The sequence below is a fragment of the Macrobrachium rosenbergii genome, chromosome 15, assembly GCF_040412425.1.
Source record: "Macrobrachium rosenbergii isolate ZJJX-2024 chromosome 15, ASM4041242v1, whole genome shotgun sequence".
NCBI lineage: Eukaryota > Metazoa > Arthropoda > Malacostraca > Decapoda > Palaemonidae > Macrobrachium > Macrobrachium rosenbergii.
In genome coordinates, this window is record NC_089755.1 from 43,257,673 (window position 1) to 43,274,369 (window position 16,697).

The 16,697-nt window shown below is 39.6% G+C and overlaps 1 protein-coding gene across 7 annotated transcripts in view; it reads left to right on the plus strand.

Moving 5' to 3' along the window:
* The window catches only part of LOC136846600 (uncharacterized), a 729,131-nt gene that overhangs the window by 634,225 nt on the left and 78,209 nt on the right, over positions 1-16,697 (plus strand). The window contains exon 1 of one of the 7 annotated variants that reach the window (XM_067117480.1): positions 12,127-12,438. The exons of 5 other annotated variants lie outside the window; for them this stretch is intronic. The gene's annotated coding sequence lies outside the window, so the exon portion shown is untranslated. Of the gene's footprint in view, positions 1-12,126; positions 12,439-16,697 lie in introns of those variants that run through there. One more of the 7 variants, XM_067117481.1, reaches the window with a different exon arrangement.

The window sequence follows — 16,697 nt, forward strand, 5'->3', positions numbered from 1 at the left end:
TATATATACACACATACATATATATAATATATATATATATATATATATATATATATATATATATGTGTGTGTGTGTGTGTATTATGTATATATTTATATATATATATATATATATATATATATATATATATATATATATATATATATATATATATATATATATAATGTGTGTGCGTGTGTGTGTTTGTAGTGTCCAGCAGAATATCCTTTGGGTTTATTGACACCTCACACCCCGCGGATTTGTGGATGGCTCCCGTTCACCGGATCTGTGGATGGCGTTTATCGATAGGATAAGGATTTGTGGATGGCACACATCCATTGGATTTAAGGACGCATACATCCACAGATTTGCGAATGGCCGTCATCCATTGTCGGGTCGAGGCTGAAGCGTTTGGACATGAGCCGCTACGACCCGGAAAGGTCGTCCTCGAGAAAGGCTCCGAGGACCATAACATCGTTGAAAACGGATCGGTTTTGATGCGCCGACCGTAAAAGAACATTACGACCCCCTGAGGGTGGGGGGCGGCTCAGTATATAGGCGAGGTGAGGTCGCGGGCCCTTTGTCCTTGCGAATTGTCCTGGGAAGGGCTGCCGCTGTCCTCGGCCTTCCTGTTTCCTCCCCTTTCCTTATTTGCCTCTCTTTATTTTCCTTCACGTCATTAACGGTTGGAAGAGAAGCATAACGATTATGGGGCACAAAAACTAAGTTTCTAAAAATGTTATACTTTGCACGACGGTGATTTGGAGAAGATACTGTAAGAGAGAGAGAGAGAGAGAGAGAGAGAGAGAGGTGGCCTGTGGGGAGAGAACCGAATCTATGGTGCTAGAAGATTTTATTACTCCTGCTCATCATCGATACCCTTCTTAGAGAATTTGTTTGGCAACTGGGAAGGGGGAGAGGCAGAGTGGCCCTCGTGGAACCGACGTTTAGCGGTGGAGGTGGGAGTGGGATAGGGCGAGGGAGGGATGGAAGAGAGGGAGAGGCCAACTGGTGGCGTTGACAAAGACTGTCCTGCCGTTGTTGAAAGCGGTCATAAACGCCGCCGCCAACGCATTCGCTTCTTGCGGTCAAACTTTGGTTGACGTTCTGATCCCTTCCGCTTCCTCCTCCTCCTCCTCCTCCTCCATAATCCGTCTGCTCTCTTCATCCCCCTACCCTTCTTCCTCTCCCTCTCCCAGTCCCATACATTGTCATCACCCGTCTGGACGCCTTTGCTCAACGGATAGCTGAAGGCCGATTATGGCAGCTAAAATTCATTGTTAGAATCTCTCTCTCTCTCTCTCTCTCTCTCTCTCTCTCTCTCTCTCTCTCTCTCTCTCTCTCTCTCTCTGAGGTGAAGAATTTTTCATTAAATGTTTTCAGTAAGGCACTCTAGTCGATCTAAAATCAATAACCACTGTGTATTTCTTAAGGAATAAGAATTAAAATTGTATGATAAGAGAGGCTGTTGTGGAAGTTCAAATACATTTGATAATATATACTTTACATTTTGCGTTCATTCTTTCCGATTTGTTTTCCGGTCTCCAGTCTCCAATAAATTTGTAGTATTCTACTTTTCGACCGACTTTTATGAGGTAGTCTCATGATTATCATTTTGGTAATATTGCCGTATTCTGTATACTGTGTTCAGCCATAATCTTTTTGATATTTACTCTTGAATTCTGTAGTAAATTCCGTATCCAAAAGTACCCGAGGCGGGGCTGGGGGTGACTCCTTATTCCGATTATGATCGCCCCAAATCTAATTACTTTTTCCCAGTCATGGGTGGGGCCACCTTTTGTAAAATTTTCGTGAAAATCCACGCTTAACTTCCTGCAGCAATCTTGCTTACTAACAGACACACTAACAAACAAACCCAGCTCAAAGTATAAACTCTTCCTACTTCTAAGAGCGGGTAATGAAGACCGTATTTTGAATCATTCACAGCTTTACAGTGTCTTGAAAACAGAACGCCCTTGTTCAGAAGCCCCGAGTCCCCATCCCACAAGGTTTCCCTTGGAAGCAACTAAGATTAGAATAGTTATTTCAACTCGAAGGCCGAAGAGGTATATAACATTATAGTGTCGCCTCTGTTCCGGGGAAGCGGATAACCCGTGGCAACTACCGGTCTCCATAGATTTTGTTTTTGTTCACACATTTGGAAGAAGTACAAGGACAGCCATTTGATCCTGCTGAGACGACCATGTTGCTCACACACCATGATCAGTAATGCTCGATTGAGTGGCTCATTCATTCATCCTGTATTCCGGGCCTTAGGGTGTGAGAGGGGGGGGTTTAGTTTTGGAGATAGGCCAGGGAAATTGAACGGAGGTTTCACTTTGTAGAGGACACGAGGTACTGCCCCCTTTTGAAAAGGTCGTGCATCATAATAATTGGGAGTATGCCATAAATGTCAGACCTTGGTGGTGGAGGCAGACGAAAATATGACAAAAACAATGAGATAACTGTAGGCCTGAAGTGTTCGCATTGTTTACCGTTATATTTATAAATATGAAAATCCTTAATTAGAAAGTACAAGTACTCGAAATATATCTTAGTGACTATCGTTATTTTATTATCTGAAGATAACCACTGTACAATATTGAGCTTCATTATTTCTTGGCAATGGATAATGAAAAGATAACTTGTCTCTTCACAGAAGACAGGAAAATACTTTTACTTCCTACCATCGCAATTGTTTTGAGTAAACTGATGGTAAAGAGAAGGAAGGATTCGGTCCTGAAGGAAGAGATATATTTGCCCCTTGAATATATGGCCGCAGTCCCCGATTTACTTTTCTAAGTACGTGTCAAATTACTTCATTTATTCCCCAATAAAATGACTCTGCCCAACACTGAAGTGTTTTATGTTGTGGCAGCATTCTGGAGATCGAACAAAATTGAAAGAACAATATGTCTTTTTTAATGTTTCCGTGTCATCGGAGGTATAGATAATTGTTAATTAGAAATGTTTCATTAAATCACGGTATGACATTGCTCTGTAGACGTGGTCGCCAGAATGAAATATGGTAAAATTGGACCGTAGATTTTCGCGACCATTTCCGGCTTGCAGTGGAAGGCATGCAAATAAAACGAGGGTCTTGATTTTTATTGGTCTCTTTCTTAAAATTTCAAGGAAAGTTAGTATGGAATCGCAGATTTACTGTCGCTTTCATTTTTATTTTGTTTATTAATGGTGCTAACTCATATACTGTTTACTAGGGATACATTGTGATACAGGATGTATAGTTTTCATTACAGACCAAAAACCACTCGAAAATTATTTATTTATGGTTCTTGGAGTCTGATGACCATGAAATTCGTGTCACTGGTGAGAGAGGGCGCAGTTCGAACCCCCAATTAGGATAGGGCAATACAGGCACTAACTTAAAACACATTGTACCTCCGTTGACATAAGCATTGAATTGTGTACCCTGTCCTTAGGCCTCATGGAAGGGTTAGTGCCGTCAGTGTGCCTTAGGCGGTGCACTGTAGACATTACTTAAGGTTCTTTGCAGCGTCCTTTCTGCCCCTAGCTGCAACCTCTTTCATTCCTTTAACCATACCTCCGTTCATATTCTCTTTCTTCCTTCAGACTCCCCCCCCCCTCTCCTAACAATTGTTTCAACATTATTTTCAGCGCTGAATGACCTCATAGGTCCCAGCACATGGCCTTTGGCCTAAATTTTACATTCCATTTCCAACCTGTTCTTGGGTCGAGTGTAGTGAACCTCCTACTCTGTCTTCGGGTTTTCAAAAGTAATAATTGGGATGAAGTTGCAAGCCTCATAATCTTTCAACCCTGGCTGAGAGTCACACAGATAACTAACTACTGGGTGGATAATTCACTGATGAAGTCACTTGAGACAATGGGTTGTAACCTAAAAGTTCCTACATCTTTCAACCGCGCTCAAGAATCATTGGCGTAAAGATATTCGTAGGCATAGCTTCCTTTCCTCATTGATATTGGATTTTTACATCCATTTTTCTTACTGTTTACTGTAACTTGATTATTTTTGTCTCTTTGTGGTTATTTATTATTGTATGCATTCAGTTTTACTCTTCTTCTCACCTATTCTCTGCTGATTTGTTCTTTGTTTTTCGGACCTGTATCTTGTCCCTTGTCTTTCTTAGGTTTTCTCATTTGTTTCCGCTTCATCTTTGCCTCTCTTTCATGTGTGCTGCTGCTTCTTCTTCTTCTTCTTTGCCTTTCTCTATTTCTGCTTCTTTTGATATCTCTCTTTTTTTTTCCTTCATCCTGTTTTTTCTCTCCTTTTTACTTCTTTGCTTCTCTCATATTCCTTATTCCTTGCTTCTCTCCTCTTTCTTTCATTGTTTTTCTCCCATTTTTCTTCTTCGTTGCCTTTTTCTAATTGTTACCCCCTGAATTTTTCTCTCCAGTTCTTTTGATTTGTCTCTGTTTCTTGTTCTTTGCTTTTATGGCATTTTTGTCTTCTTTGCTCTTCTCTCCTTTTTTCACGTCTGATGGTTATATTTTGTAGGAAGTTTTTGGGCAAGGTCCTGTCATCATTATTTCTTGCGTAAGAATAATATAATGAATAACAGTAATAATGATTGTGATTATTTTTTGTCTTTTTTGTTTGTGCACCAGTTAGCCTCCATCATATGTTGTGTTTGCTAGTATTTACAATGCTTACATTATTTCTGTGCAACGTTTCCATCTTTCAGTTGTTTCGTTTTGAAAATTACTCGTCTTTTTTGTTCATTTTGGGCATAAGCACGCCATACATAAATCGCGACATTGTATTTCGCGAGGACAAAATGAAATGCTCTCGCAGAAACTCTAGGCTTTATAAAGGGTTGCAGCAAGCTTCAGGTCCTTTTTCCCACTTTTGGGTCACATATTCTTCCCTGATTGGGCACTTGCTTTTGTAAGGCCCACATAAAGGAGAGAAGAGGGTGGGGATGGGGTTGGTGGCTGCTATTATATGGGCATAAAGAAACGCGGACTATAGTGTACTTTCGAGGGTTAAGTTATATGATGGGATAAGGACGTGATAGAAGGGGGTTTGGGAGAGTGGCAGGGGGGAGGGGGGAGAGAGGAAGACGGGTGGAAGTTGAGATTGCAAGCCTCTTGCTCCTTTATCCCAGGAATTGCAACAGGGAAATTGCCCGCTCCTGCCAAGAGGCCCATGCGGCTTCTTTCTTGCGCTGAGTTGCCAACAGTCAGGCAGAATCTTGCAGGGCGGTTGAGTGGAGAATTTTTCCGTCAGTTTTTATAGACGTGGCGGAGTTGATCTGGTATGTGGTTCAGGGATTAGTGAATCGGAGCCTTGGCCTCGTATGAATGGAGGATGCTGTTGATTGGTCATCTTATTATCATTGTTTAAGGATGCATTTTGTGCGTGACAAGTATGACTCCTCTTTTATTTCACTGACAGCGTTTACCAACAGAGAGAAAGAGGTGCGGAGAGGGGAAGAAGTCGTTTTTGCTTTGACGACTGACTCTTCCTTTGGAATTGTGCGACCAAGTCGTCGTAGTCACCCTTCCTGGTCTTCTCAAAAGAAAAGATTTATATAAAAAAAAGAAAGTATTTTTTCCAGCCCCCTCAGTAATTGCAGTTAATCTCTGCTCCTTCTGTTACCTTCGTGGATGGCAGGGGAGTGGAGGGAGGGAAGTTTTGATCTCTCTTTATTGTTACATATAAATAAAAAAAAAGAGGAGGTAAGTGTGTGTGTGTGTGTGTGTGTGTGTGAAGGGGTCTAGTGGTGGGAAAGTGGGTTGGGGTATGAGCTGCTGCTACTGCTACAGCCCTCCTATTGCCCTATTGCCATGTCTTCTTTATCATCTCTCCCACTCCCCTCCCATCCCATCCCATCCCATCCCATCCCTTCCCTTCCCTTCCCTTCCCTTCCCTTCCCTTCCCTTCCCTTCCCTTCTCCTTTCCACTTTCCATCTCGCCGTCATATCTCCTTGTCTCCCCTGTCTATCTCTTCCTTCTTCTAGCCTTGCCTCTCTCTCTCTCTCTCTCTCTCTCTCTCTCTCTCCCCGACGTCTTCCTTCCCTCGTCCCCATCTTTATCTGTTTTCTCTGTCTCCTATTCGTTTAGACCTCCCTAGGTTTGCAGAGGACCACCTGACAAGTTCTTCCTTCTCCCCCCCCTCCTCCTTCTCCCCTTCCTCCTTATTCCATACAAAGGACACAAGACATTTATTTTTTCGCGCTTTGATGTCGTTCGAAGATATATACAGCGCATAATGATTGATCGCTTCGCGGAAGGTTACGAGTGAAAAAAGCTTATTTGGGCCGAAATAAAAATTACTTTAAAAGATTCTACATTATAGAGCCAGGCGGAGAGGTGACTGTCTCTTGAGTTAGGCCTCGACGTGATGTGGAAGGTGGGAGGGGGTTTGTGGGGGATGGGGGTAGAGGAAAGGATATAAATGACGGAGACATAGGTAGACGTTTGAAGGGGAGGGCGGGAGTAAGAGGATGGGGGTTTATGGTAGGGGTGGGGTAAGGAAGGGAGATAGTGAATGTGGCGGTGTGAAATGCAGGGCCTCCTCTTCTTCCTCTTCCTCTTCTTCTTCCTCTTCCTTTTCTTCCTCTTCTTCTTCTTCTTCTCCTCATGCCTATTCTCCTTCTCTTCTTCTTCCTCTTTTTCCTCCTCCTCCTCCTCTTCCTCTTCTCCTCCTCCTTCTTCCTCTTCTTCTTCTTGAGGGTTTTCATGGGTCATTGCCCCCTGGTTTTGAATGAACAAAGGAGGGGGCGGTTGGCCTGTGGGAGCGAGTCACCGCGGTTGAATTTGTCGATGCCATATTCACGTCTTTGTACTCGACCGAGTTGCTATTTTTGTATACAGGTCATAATATATTTATATATTGTGTGTGTTCGTGCGTTTGTTTCGGAAGGGTTTATTTCGGTGGACGGGTAGAACCGTGATAGAGATTTGTATTATATGTTACTTAGTATCATGCAAGTTGCGTGTTATATACATATATATATGTATATATGTATGTATATGATATATATACATAATATACATACATACATGCACACTTATACTCACCATACCACTTGTCGTCCGATCAGTTAAGTAAATCAATTTGGTCTCGTCGATGCTTGAATGGGTGACCAGTAAGCATTGTCAGATGCACGTCGGCGCCGAATCCCCTTTGAACATCCTTTGGGGGCTAGCAACCTCATCCCAGCAATACTTGCCGAAAAGCTGGAAGGCAGCACTTTTTGGAGTCCCTGCTTTAAGCAAAACAATTGTACAAAAAAAAAAAATGGTTGCTCAGATGCACAGTAATTATTGGAATGGAAAACATAAATATGTATTGATAAGAATCCACCATAGAAAATTAAAGGAAAACAATCGTTATTAATGTTAAACGAAACAAACTGGATGCCTGTAGCTACTGAATTTTAAATGTTGGAAAATTGATATTTATTGAAAATGTTAAATGACACCTGACATTGGCAAGATCTCAGTTTGAGAAGACACACAAATTGTGGTTAAAACAATCTCGTTTTGTATCAGGTGGTTATAAAATGGTTAAAATTATTTGATTTGAGGAATTTGTTTTTATTTTTTTATTACAGATTTGTGAAATTTTGTTGAGGACTATAAAACTGAAATTTTTTCCTTACTATCGTAAATCTGTTGAACATTTCGCTGAAATTTGCATGGATTAACGAAATGTTTTCTGAGGTGTTTATACATTTGTGAAATGTGTGTATATAATTCATAAATTTTCGAAGTATTATGTAAAAAAAAATTGTAAAAAGTTTCGAAATACTTTGGCACGAATTTGCAAAATATTTCATTTTGCTGAGATTTGTGAAACATCTTTTGAAAATTTTTTATTGCATTTAATATAAATATGCGAAATGTAAATCATTCGATATCTACAACAACCTAGTTTTGGAGTTCGATGTGGCTTGCCAGGAAAATATGTTGTTGTTCATCAGTATATTTACATTAAGGGTCGAATGGGTCCGTTCAAGTCTGATTGTCGTGTAAGAAACATACACCGTATGAAGTTATTCATTTCACGCTTAGTAGTCTCGAATGAATGCATGAATACATGATGGAAAATAAATATGCAAAACCGAATTTTTTTTTAAGTAAATGTATTTCTAAATTAAGGTAAATCTATTCTAATAGATAAAGATTATAGGCCTACAGAACATGGTTTCTCTTTCATTTAGAAATATATAAAATCCTAATTTTCTTCGTCTGTACTAAATATAGTACAATTTACTTGATTTCTTGTATTAACCAGTATTGTGTCTCTAAATTGATTTCTTATATTAACCAGCATTGTGTCTCTAAATTGATTTCTTATATTAACTAGTACTGTGTACCTCAGAATATGCGTGAATTATCTAGTTATAAGCATTCGAATTTATATACATTTATGTGTTTTTGTACGTGCAAAGTATGTCAGGTAGGATAGATTCCTTGCCCGAGAGAGAGAGAGAGAGATCCAAATTTGTTTTCTTTGCTATGGGCTCCGGGTGATTCCCTTTTATTCAGGACGTAATCTTATCCTGATATTGAAGTATTTTCGGGCGCAGATGCCGGATAAATAAATAGACTGCGGCGGTCAGTCGGACAATCTGAGACCGCCCGGTAACGTAATCGCCCTTAGAGCACCAGGACGGGAGAAAGAAGCAAGTAAGTGTGCGGCAACAACAACACAACAACGAGGAGGCTGCCGGAATGAGTCACAACAGCATCACAACAGCGCCAGCAGATACTGGCGGGGTTATGTTTTGACAGACATCCCTCGCTCCTGAGATCCTTTATCGCAATTCGGGGGACGACTGTCGGGGGCCGAGTCGTTGTCTTTTTTACTCTCCTTCGACTTTTTTGCCCACTTTGTGTTTGAGGGGGCTCGGGTGAGCACTTAACGTTCAGTTTATATGAATGCGCGTACAATGACGCCAACGTATGTGGATTGAATAATGCGCTTCGGACCGTAGGAGTCAGTCGCGTTCAGTTGGGATAATAAGTTGCGTTCAGTTGGGGTATTTGCCAGAAAAATGTTGCCGTTGAGGATAGAAGGAATAAATTGCTCATGCTCATTTTCTAGCAACTATCGACGTTCATAGAAGTTCTTTTATAACCGGCTAAGTAAAATACATCCGAAAATATATTTCAAAGTATATTTCAGAGTATTCTGTGGTTAATCGATCGTCTGCCTTTTTATATTAAAGGTTTGTGGTGCTTATTGAGAATGTCAAAAGCTTTGGTAAATCGTGTTGATGATTACTAACGATGGCCTGTTACAATTAGTATATTCTCTCTCTCTCTCTCTCTCTCTCTCTCTCTCTCTCTCTCTCTCTCTCTCTCTCTCTCTCTGTGTGTGTGTGTGTGTGTGTGTGTTTCAAACAATGTATGCATGTCTTTACATATACAGGAAACTGTGAAGAATACTCACCTTTTAGTGCTACATTTGGTTAATCTAACATTGCGCGTTGTTGTCATAACTTGCACTGTTGCTAACATCAAAACAACAAAGGAGTTAGTGTCACAACAAAATGAACGATCCAGTTGCTGCCACTATCTGTTGTCGTTGTTCTTGTTCAATTAAACTGGCCCTGTGCTTGCTGGCTGGCGCAAGACAGCTCAACATACATCAACAACAACGACAAACTAAGGACAGTTGCATTGCCTCGCCGTTAATATGCAAGGTCTTTACCGTAGAGTTTCGCAGTCGAAGCCAAGGACAGTTATATATACTGTATATACCTCGAGTCGACTGATACTTGAAAACGCCGAATCTCTTCAGATTACTGGTGGAAATTTTATTAAAATCTTCGAAAATGATTCTGCTTTCGGCGTTGAAAATGCTAATCCTCCTTGATGGGTTACTGAAAGTCATTTAGGTGAAATAACCTCCCGTTAAAAATAAGTAATCTCGTCTGTAACGAACTGGACTGGGATTGAGGAAAGGTTTTGAGTATAAATAAAACCCAAGGGTTAGAAAGATGTGAAAACTAAACTGTTTTATTTAAATTAAAGGCATCTATATGAAATATAGGTGATGAAGTGTTCTTGTATGCAAAGAAAAGTCTAATTACTTTCTGCTTTTATTCTTTAATGCGAAGAATGAGCCCAGGGGGATTTTTTAAAAACTATTCCTTGTAATTATCTTTGTGAAAATATGAACGATTTACAGCCATTAGCAAATATATCGTCGGTGTTTTAACGCTTTTTGATGTTCATGGGAGCAAATCCAGCCTTGATAAGCAACTCAAGGTGGCAAGCAATGTTGCCACAACTGATTTCCTGCGTTGGCAGCAATGCTCGGCCAATGCACACCAACCGTGGGTTCCTTCAAAAGGAAGTGTAGTCCTATTGGATTGCCTCGTTGTGGGGTAATCCGCATGTGAAAAATTTCTCTCTCTCTCTCTCTCTCTCTCTCTCTCTCTCTCTCTCTCTCTCTCTCTCTCTCTCTCTCTCTCTCTCGTGGGTTGTCCTTCCAGCAGGACTATAGTGTTGCTTATTTCAGTCTTTAGTCCTATATCATCATTACTACTACTGATGTTGATAATAATACTGATAATGGTCATCATCATCATCATTATTAATACTACTAGATTTTACCTGACATCGCGATCGAACCCAGGACAGTCGAGTGGAAGGCAAGGAGTTTCGATCTGGAAGTGAAGTAGGAATTTATTACTGTTGAACACGTGACTGTCTTTACCCATAGACGCTTGTCTCTTCCAGACTTGTTGTAAAGCTTGTGCCACCTTCCTTACATGGCCTATTTTTTTTTTTTTATTTACTTCTCTTTGCTATCCCTCTTATCTTTCACTCATAAATACTTATACGAATCATCCACTTCCATTCCTTTACCATAAACAAGAGTGTGTCGCTTCTCATTACTATCACCAATTAATACATCACCTTCAAACATTCCAGAATGCATCACGATCATTTGTTAGGAAAAAACTTGCAACATCCATGGAGACATAACGTTTATATGCAAAATACACAAAGCTTGCTCATTCTTTTTATTCTAAGACCATCAACTCCCTTTTTTGGCGTGTGTATGAGAGAGAGAGAGAGAGAGAGAGAGAGAGAGAGAGAGAGAAGATGAAGGGTGAGGATTTTCACCTATTTTTATTACCGTAGAAATTGCGTGCACATAAATATACTCAGAGAGAGATGGATAATTGTATACATTCAAATTACTTCATTAATACCTCTCTCTCTCTCTCTCTCTCTCTCTCTCTCTGGGTCCAAATGCTGATTGTAATATTCAGAAGGTTGATTAGTCTGTATGACTTTGGCACGTCGTGATTCACCCAGTTGTGGGATCACGGAAGTCTGGGTATCATGAGTAGAGTCTCTCTCTCTCTCTCTCTCTCTCTCTCTCTCTCTCTCTCTCTCTCTCTCTCGTTTAGTGTCTGAAGAATTGCGTCCTTTGTATGTTGTTCCTATGTATCGGGTGCAGTTGTAGTCCTAGTGATCCTGAACTTATATATATATATATATATATATATATATATATATATATATATATATATATATATATATACTATAATGTGTGTGTGTGTAATGTGTGTATGTGTGTGTGTGTGTGCATGCACTAATACGCAGCAGTAATATGTGTGTTTGTAAAACATCTCCATACGATTAATATCATGCAGAATCTCATTACTCGATCCGTGGGAAAGAGCTAAATACGTAGCAAATAAATGGATACGCACGAGGAAGATTGGGTCACATGACACCAAATCGTGTCGTTTGGTACGGAAACGTTCTCCCCGTCATCTCCCCTTCCCCCCCCCCATACCTTTCTCCCTACCCTTCAAAGAATAAACAGCTCATGTTTCTGTGAAAGGAAAGTTATTTTTTTTCCTGTTGCGGATAAACAAGTAATGTAGTTTTTTTTGTAGCACGGATAATTTCTTTGCATGGGGACTGGTTGGGGGGTTGGGGAGATGTGAGGGACAGATAATAAGCAAAACCTCAGTATGCAACAGTTTATGAAGTTTTAAGCCAGCACGTGCGAGAGGGGAATGGGGGAGAGACGTATGTGAGTGCGAGAGAGTGCGTGCATTTGTGCGTTTGGGACAGTGGAGACTGACGACGGAGGTGTTTGGGGATCCCTTTGGCCTGGTGGGGGCCCCTCGTATGCACCGGGAGAGAGAGAGAGAGAGAGAGAGAGAGAGAGAGAGATAGCTGGGAGATTAGAGTGGGGTGACCACTTTGGGATATTTCAGTGACGCTTATAAGAGTAGCGGTGGTTGTTCAGCACTCAGGAGTCGAGCAGACAGTCGCTGGCTGGAGTAGTTGGCGCAAGGTCACCCGGACGGGAGAGAGAGAGAAAAAGAGTGAGAGAGGGACTGGAGCAGTCAGACATCATCATCATCATATGTTCCAGAGCTTCCGCTATATGCCGCTCCCTCCCTTCCTCTTGTCTGAATGACGTCTCAGAAACGATGTCTGTACGTGCGTCCATTATTGTTACAAGGTGCATTTAAAATACGGCGTAATGCCTTCTTGAGGGTTTTTTATTCGTCAGTATATCTCGGTGCATCCATGTGTTCTCTCGTGTAGAAAGTACTTTAAAAGGACTTGTAAAGTAAAGTGAAGTGTATACAAGTGTGTTTGTGTGTGGGATTTCCCGTGAAGTTAGTGGTGATTCATGTGCAAAGAATCCAAGCTTATTTCAGTATTTAAATGGAAGGCTTACCTTGATTTAGACTTACAAGTGTCCCGCCCTGGTGGATACAGTAGGAAAATGTGCTTTGAAACAGTTACATCAACACTATTTTAAGAAATCACGTATACCCCCCGTGTATTCATATAACCATATGTCTGGTTTTAAGTTGTGCACTGATTAATTCAATTATTATCGCAAGAAAACGCCGAAATTGTTTTATGTGATTCCTCGTCACTTGCCGTGATAGGCTGGCTAGGCTGTGCGTTGGCCAGTTGTAGAAGTAGACAGTGAACTATAACGTGAGTTTCTAACAAGAGAAACATTGTTCTATAGGTTTCGAAAAGCTGCTTACAGTAACAAAGCAACTTTAGCTGGCCGAGAGAGGAGGAGGTCTGGTTGCATCATAAGCCAATACTAGACACGCGCTGTGATGTCTGGGAACCCGCCGACGTTCCTCCCCTCCCCCCGCCTCCCCCTCCTCACGATCCCTTCCCTAGGTCGAGAGGGTAGGGGGGAGGCCAGTGATTGTCTGGTTTATTTCTTTTACATTTTTGACTTTCTCTTTTAGCATCGTCTAGTGCAAGCACACTGTAGCTAGCTGCTGTTGTGGGTGGAGAGGGGGGTGTGGGGATTGCACTGAAAGGTCGTTCGTTTTCCCTTTCTGGTGCTGTGGTTGTCATTTAATGTCATTTAATTTCCGTCTCTCTTGCTATTAGTGTGAGCCAGACAGGCTCGTAGCTAGCTAGTCACAGACTTCGCATGACTGCTGTGTTTTACGTCACGTGACTTTTGCGAGGAATCCATGCATATCCATCCATCCATCGTATATAACTGTTTCTCCTCTCATTTCGAAGTGAGGATTGAGACTTTATAACATTACAGTGCATCTAAGGATTCCGGTGACTTAGACTTTGAATGTCGTCACAGTTAAACTTGAGGCGATGACATGGAAAGTTACTGTAGTTGTGGGTTTGTGCTAATGTTTTGACGTGGTATGTGCAAAGTGATGTTCTGTTTTGTTGACGTACATCTGTATGCATACGTGTTACATTGATTATTTATACAGCGTGTGACTGTAAGAGTAGAATCTCGATTAGTTTGTGTGAATATCAACCGATCATGCGCCTAGGTGAAACTGAACTTGTGCCTAGAACGCATTGTAATGGAACTACACTTTTGTCTCGATCAGTATTGTTACAAACAACGTAAATATTAAGAATGTGTTCCCGGTAGATCAGCTTAGTTCGTAATGGAGAGACGGCGGGATATATACCTGTTGCTGTCTGTTGACCCTATTCAGTGTTCACGTCCAGGTAACTTGCATCTTCTAAGCCGTGCATACGTTCTTATAAATTTGCATTCACTTGTAATTTCAAGCTAACCCAGCGAAAACGTGTGTTCTTACCCAGTGAAGAAATGTTTGTGATTTTGCCAGGGCTTTTTATTTCACGATATAGAAAGAAATTCATATATTTGTTTCTTTATGTGAAAACGATAGACTACAAGTGATAATTTTCATTTACATTTACCCGCGTTCAACCAGGGACCAGTTTTCTGACCACTGGCCTTATATAAAAGTCCAGAATTAGGTGCTTAGGTTCAAACTGAGACGGGGTGTGTAATGTGCCATAGTCGGGATTTGCTGTCAGTTTTGACAGTATTGTATGAATAGTGTCGCAGTTTCATTCAACAGGGGATTTATTTAGTGGAGTAGGAAGGTGGCTGGCAGAGGTAGTTGTGCTGATTTGTGTGTGTATATATATACTGTATATATATATATATATATATATATATATATATATATATATATATATATATATATATATATTATGTATATGTATATATATAATATGTGTAATATATATATATTATATATATAATATGTTTGTTTGTACATATATATATATATATATATATATATATATATATATATATATATATATATATATATGTGTGTGTGTGTGTACATATACCCAATATGAAGCCGAATTTTGCAGATGTGACTGATAATTTTTTATACAATGAAATTGTTTACATACGTGTACATACGATATGTGTATATATATATATATATATATATATATATATATATATATATATATATATATATGTATATATTATATATATATATATATATATATATATATATATATATATTTATATATGTGTGTGTGTGTGTGTACATACACCCAATATAAAGCCGAGTTTTGCAGATGTGACTGATAAATTTTATTTTTTTACCATGAAACTGTATCGCGTTTACTTTTGTTGAAATATAGTTTTGTATAAGTATAAAAGTAGTGTCTTTCCCGTGTCGCAGTTAATTAACGATCTTCGTCCAGATAATATTGACGTTGTTTTATAAACTTTATAAAAAATATGTTGTTTTTCATGTTGTTTTCATCTGAATTATACATGTCGTTATTACTTGTAAAAGAGATGAGATATTTGCTTGTTATGCTTAGATTTCGTGTGTATATGTATATACGTATGCATATATTGTATATATATACAAATATTTTATATATATATATATATATATATATATATATATATATATATATATATATATATATATATATATATGTTTGTGTGTATAAATAATAAATATGCCCATATAACGAATGAAGAAAATATAACGGGCGTTACTTCGTAAAATAAATACTGTAGAGAGGTGATACAGAAGAAAAATTATTATGCTGTCCGTTCCGACGTCTTTCAAACGAGAGAGTTAAAAAAATGATCATGGCGTCACTTTGCTAGGTGGGAATTTTAAGTGGGCCTATATTTGACGATCATCGCCTAAGGTTGTCGTCATCGGTCTAGGCCCACATTTCATTTTAATGGCTCGGCGTCGCCATAAGCGCTCCCGACGGAGGGAAACTCATTCCTCTGACGTCGTGGCCAATGACGTTTTAGTTCGGCCTAACGAATTCCTCTCGTCGGTATATCCAGTGTCTGGAGAATATTCTTTAGACCTTGGCTGTGTCTGGCGTTCCGGCGTGTTCGTGCTCCCATGGAAAAACAACACGACGGTCATTGCTACCAAGGTCTAGAGATTGCTACATTCATGCTTGAATGTTGAGTCGTGGATGATCTTGTGAGCAAAACTTACACAGTGGTAGTCACTTCTTACACCCACAGAAGGCCCTTTAGGCCTACCTACACTGTGTCATTCACCTCTGTCTTGCGATCAGCCATGTGTTTCGTGAATATTAAAGCCATTCACACAATATACATAGCCTATTTTGGGTTTTCTCGTCCTCTGTCTCCCTCCTAACACTTTCGAAATATATACTTTTTCCACAGCTACCGTCTCCCAATCTTTTCACTTGACCAGAACATCTCAGAATGCACTTATCCACCTTTCACACTGTATATATATATATATATATATATATATATATATATATATATATATATATATATATATAGAGAGAGAGAGAGAGAGAGAGAGAGAGAGAGAGAGAGAGAGAGAGAGAGAGAGAGAGAGAGAGAGCATGAACTTCAGCATCTCGAAGACAAACCAAGTTTTCGGGAAACCATCTTTCCGAAATGACAATAGGCGACAGAATGAGAAATATATATGAGGAAAATACAAACGAAGATAATCATACTGTGTTGTGTGAAATTTGATTTGCTTAAGTTTTTCGTGCTTTATTTCTTTCCGTTTCGTGTTTTTGTTTGTGCACGTGTGCCGTTGTATTTTAGTATTTTGTTCTTTGATTGTCTTTTATTCAAACTGAATTTTAGAATATTACTTTTCATCAGATTTTTGTTGCGTAAAACCCCTTATTTTTATTCAGTATTCATCATGTCCCTTTTCCCAGTGTAATTCGTCTCTTATTTTGTTCGATATTTTAAGCTGGTGCGTTCCGCTCTCTAATTTATTTTCTCGTTTCAACGTTGGGGAAGATGAATTCTCAAAAGGCTCGGTTTTCTCCCGTAATAAATGTGCATATTGCAAAAGATGACTAGAAAGTTTCCGAGTTCTATTACATTTTAATAAGTCTTTTAGCTATATAGAAGCTAAATCATATATATATATATATATATATATATATATA